Source organism: Schistocerca americana, unplaced genomic scaffold (assembly GCF_021461395.2).
Source record: "Schistocerca americana isolate TAMUIC-IGC-003095 unplaced genomic scaffold, iqSchAmer2.1 HiC_scaffold_177, whole genome shotgun sequence".
Lineage (NCBI taxonomy): Eukaryota > Metazoa > Arthropoda > Insecta > Orthoptera > Acrididae > Schistocerca > Schistocerca americana.
In genome coordinates, this window is record NW_025725864.1 from 299,944 (window position 1) to 304,943 (window position 5,000).

At 62.5% G+C, this 5,000-nt stretch overlaps 1 pseudogene; it reads left to right on the forward strand.

Moving 5' to 3' along the window:
- LOC124571602 overlaps positions 1-5,000 on the forward strand; it is a 7,960-nt pseudogene that overhangs the window by 980 nt on the left and 1,980 nt on the right.

Sequence of the window (5,000 nt, forward strand, 5' to 3'; positions counted from 1 at the left end):
ACCTAAAGGCGTAATGAAAGTGAAGGTCTCGCCTTGCGCGGGCCGAGGGAGGATGGGGCTTCCCCGCCCTTCACGGGGCGGCGGCCTCCGCACTCCCGGGGCGTCTCGTCCTCATTGCGAGGTGAGGCGCACCTAGAGCGTACACGTTGGGACCCGAAAGATGGTGAACTATGCCTGGCCAGGACGAAGTCAGGGGAAACCCTGATGGAGGTCCGTAGCGATTCTGACGTGCAAATCGATCGTCGGAGCTGGGTATAGGGGCGAAAGACTAATCGAACCATCTAGTAGCTGGTTCCCTCCGAAGTTTCCCTCAGGATAGCTGGTGCTCGTACGAGTCTCATCCGGTAAAGCGAATGATTAGAGGCCTTGGGGCCGAAACGACCTCAACCTATTCTCAAACTTTAAATGGGTGAGATCTCCGGCTTGCTTGATATGCTGAAGCCGCGAGCAAACGACTCGGATCGGAGTGCCAAGTGGGCCACTTTTGGTAAGCAGAACTGGCGCTGTGGGATGAACCAAACGCCGAGTTAAGGCGCCCGAATCGACGCTCATGGGAAACCATGAAAGGCGTTGGTTGCTTAAGACAGCAGGACGGTGGCCATGGAAGTCGGAATCCGCTAAGGAGTGTGTAACAACTCACCTGCCGAAGCAACTAGCCCTGAAAATGGATGGCGCTGAAGCGTCGTGCCTATACTCGGCCGTCAGTCTGGCAGTCATGGCCGGTCCTTGCGGCCGGCCGCGAAGCCCTGACGAGTAGGAGGGTCGCGGCGGTGGGCGCAGAAGGGTCTGGGCGTGAGCCTGCCTGGAGCCGCCGTCGGTGCAGATCTTGGTGGTAGTAGCAAATACTCCAGCGAGGCCCTGGAGGGCTGACGCGGAGAAGGGTTTCGTGTGAACAGCCGTTGCACACGAGTCAGTCGATCCTAAGCCCTAGGAGAAATCCGATGTTGATGGGGGCCGTCATAGCATGATGCACTTTGTGCTGGCCCCCGTTGGGCGAAAGGGAATCCGGTTCCTATTCCGGAACCCGGCAGCGGAACCGATACAAGTCGGGCCCCTCTTTTAGAGATGCTCGTCGGGGTAACCCAAAAGGACCCGGAGACGCCGTCGGGAGATCGGGGAAGAGTTTTCTTTTCTGCATGAGCGTTCGAGTTCCCTGGAATCCTCTAGCAGGGAGATAGGGTTTGGAACGCGAAGAGCACCGCAGTTGCGGCGGTGTCCCGATCTTCCCCTCGGACCTTGAAAATCCGGGAGAGGGCCACGTGGAGGTGTCGCGCCGGTTCGTACCCATATCCGCAGCAGGTCTCCAAGGTGAAGAGCCTCTAGTCGATAGAATAATGTAGGTAAGGGAAGTCGGCAAATTGGATCCGTAACTTCGGGATAAGGATTGGCTCTGAGGATCGGGGCGTGTCGGGCTTGGTCGGGAAGTGGGTCAGCGCTAACGTGCCGGGCCTGGGCGAGGTGAGTGCCGTAGGGGTGCCGGTAAGTGCGGGCGTTTAGCGCGGGCGTGGTCTGCTCTCGCCGTTGGTTGGCCTCGTGCTGGCCGGCGGTGCAGGATGCGCGCGCCTGCGCGGCGTTCGCGCCCCGGTGCTTCAACCTGCGTGCAGGATCCGAGCTCGGTCCCGTGCCTTGGCCTCCCACGGATCTTCCTTGCTGCGAGGCCGCGTCCGCCTTAGCGTGCTCCTCCGGGGGCGCGCGGGTGCGCGGATTCTCTTCGGCCGCCATTCAACGATCAACTCAGAACTGGCACGGACTGGGGGAATCCGACTGTCTAATTAAAACAAAGCATTGCGATGGCCCTAGCGGGTGTTGACGCAATGTGATTTCTGCCCAGTGCTCTGAATGTCAACGTGAAGAAATTCAAGCAAGCGCGGGTAAACGGCGGGAGTAACTATGACTCTCTTAAGGTGGCCAAGTGGCGGCGGTGTGGCTGCATCCGGACTTGGCTTTTCGAAGTGCGGTCTTGATGTAGTCGTGCTGCTGCTGCGAGGTGCCTTCCTTGGGTTATAGTTACAGGGAGAGTGATGCGCAATACATGGGCCTAGCCCTCTTAGCCTCTCCTCTCCTGCGGTCTTCTCCCCTTCTCGTGGGCCCGCTGATTTTAGCAGAGTAGAAGACCGCACCAGGGGCTTGGGGGGGTTACCAGCCCCCCCTCGCACTATCCCTTTTTTAGTTGGGGGCAGTAACCAGAGAATAAGTGGTGGCCCTTCCGCTGAAGGTGCCACCCCAACTCCCCCAGCACCTAGCCGGCCAACCGGCCGTGCCGAAAATCTTGTAACTTTTGCAGCTGTATACGCCTGTAGTGAGTGCCACCGCAGCTTCACCACCAAAAACGGTCTCGGGGTCCATCGCCGCCGCCAACACCTTGCGGCCGCCAACGCGGAGATCGTCACGGAGAGGCATCGCGCGAGGTGGACGGAGGAAGAAGTCCTGTCGCTCGCCAAGGCAGAGGCCGAACTGTTCCTCGAGAGGGACGCCCGGTTCTTCTTCGTAAATCAAGAGCTCATCAGGATGTTCCCCGACCGAACGCTTGAGGCAATCAAGTGCCGACGGCGGCAAGCTGCCCACAAGCAGCTTGTCCGCCAATTCATGGAGGCGCTTGAGATCGGTCGGGGGGAAGAGCCGGCGTCCCGCCGGGGAGCAGCGAGCCCGCTGCCTGACGCGGGCGAGGCCGCTGCGCCGCCCGTCGACGCAGCCGAGGACTTCGCGGCCGACACCACCGGGCCGCCGCCGGAGGGGCCGACTGACGCCGCCATCTGGGAGCATCTGGCGGGGCTACCCGCTTCCGCCCAGCGTTTCTCTGCCCTGGATCGTGTCATCGGTCTGGGGCGGGGCACGCCGCCCGATGTCATCCTGGGCATGCTCCCGGATGCCCTTGCGTCGGTCGGGTCCAGAGGGGAGAGATCGATCACCAGGACACAGCGGCCGCGCCAACCATCGAAGCGGCCGCCTGCCGCGCCGCCGACGCAGAAGCGCAAGCGGCGCCGCTGGGAGTACGCGAGAACGCAGGATGCCTTCCGACGGTCGCGTGCGCGTTGCGTGCGCGGCCTCTTGGATGGCACCCTGCTCCAGCCGCCACCTGCCATCCCTGGTCTGCTGGACTTCTGGGCGGACCTCTTCACCAAGAAGCCCATCTCCACCGCGGGCTTCATTCGTGACCGCCTCCTCCCGCACTCAGAGCCTGTCGCTCTCGAGTGCATATGGGGGCCGGTCACACATGAGGAGGTCGCCGCCGCGTTGCCGCCCAGGGGATCAGCAGCCGGGCCGGACGGCCTTACCCCAGCGGAGTTGCGGCGCCTGCCGCACGAAGTCCTGGTGAAAGTGATGAATCTCTTCCTTCTGGCCCGCGCCCTTCCGGAACGCCTGCTTCGCGCGCGGACGTCCCTTCTCCCGAAAACGGCTGCACCAACATCCCCCGCTGACTTTCGCCCCATTACGGTCTGCTCGGTGTTGGCGCGGACCTTTCACAAGGTTCTCGCGTCACGCCTGATGCGCGCTTGTGCTGTGGACGAACGTCAGCGGGCATTCATCCCTCGGGATGGGATGTTGGAAAATACCTTCATCTTGGACACTGCTCTCACCGACGCAGTTCGCTCCTGCCGCTCTGTCTTTGTGGCATCGATCGACGTATCTAAGGCATTCGATTCGGTAGATCATGCTGCCCTTCGCCCCGTGCTGAAGGCGCATGGCCTGCCGGATTGCTTTGTCGAGTATGTCGAGCGGTGCTACGAGGGCAGCACGACAGTGATAGCGGACGGCGCCGGCGTGGGCGTGTCTGTGCAGCCAGCACGGGGCGTTCGCCAGGGCGATCCCCTCTCCCCCCTCCTGTTCAACTTTGCGGTGGACTACGTTTTAGGCCAACTGCCCTCCCACATCGGAGCTCGGATCCTCGGTCGCAGAGTCAACGCTGCGGCCTTTGCAGATGACGTCTTGCTGTTTGCAGCGACCCCGAGGGGCTTGCAGTCCCTCATCGACGCAGCTACCGCAGCCCTCGCCCACCTGGGGCTGCAGATCAACGCCCGGAAGTGTTTCACCCTCGCCTTAGTCGCGTCAGGGCGCGAGAAGAAGGTGAAGGTGGACAGCAATGTCACCTTCACAGCAGGCAATACCACCGTGCCTGCCCTGCGTGTGGGTGAAACCTTCCGGTACCTGGGGCTGCAATTTTCCACGGCGGGTCGCTGTGTCTTCAATCCACGTAGCCACCTGGTGGAGCAGCTTGACGTCATCTCCCGAGCTCCGCTGAAGCCGCAACAGCGCCTCCACGCTCTCACCAACGTACTTCTCCCTGGCCTGTACCACGGGCTGGCCCTCAGCCGCACCCGGGTGGGTGCATTGAAGTCGGCCGACGTTACCATCCGGGCCGCCGTCAGGAGATGGTTCCGCCTTCCGGCGGACACCCCCCTGGGATACTTCCACGCTCCTGTTGCCCAGGGGGGCCTCGGCATTCCATCTTGCCGATGGATGGGTCCGACCCTCCGTCGGTCCCGTCTCCTGGCGCTGAAGAAGATAGGGCCAGCCTGCGACGGTGCAGGCATGGATGAGGTGCAGCGTGAGATCGAGGTGCTGGAGCGCCACCTAATGTGGGAGGGCCACCTCCTCAAATCGTCAACGCAGGTTGGGGAAATGTGGGCGGCGCGCCTACACATCGCCATTGACGGTGCGGCACTGTCATCTTCTGCCGCCGTCAGTGGCCAACATCAGTGGGTCGCCGACACCAGTCGCCTGCTATCTGGGCGTGAATACATCGACGCCCTCCGCGCCCGCATCAACGCCTTCCCTACGAAGGCACGGCGCAGTCGCGGGCGGGAGGCGGACACCAGATGCCGCGCGGGGTGCCAGGCCGTGGAGACCGCCAACCACGTACTTCAGGCTTGCTTTAGGACGCACGGGTCCCGGGTCAAGCGCCATGACGCTGTAGTGCGTTATGTCGCCCGTGGACTCGCGCAGAGGGGCTTCAATGTCTCTGTGGAGCCCCACCTCCGAACACCTGAGGGCATCCGCAA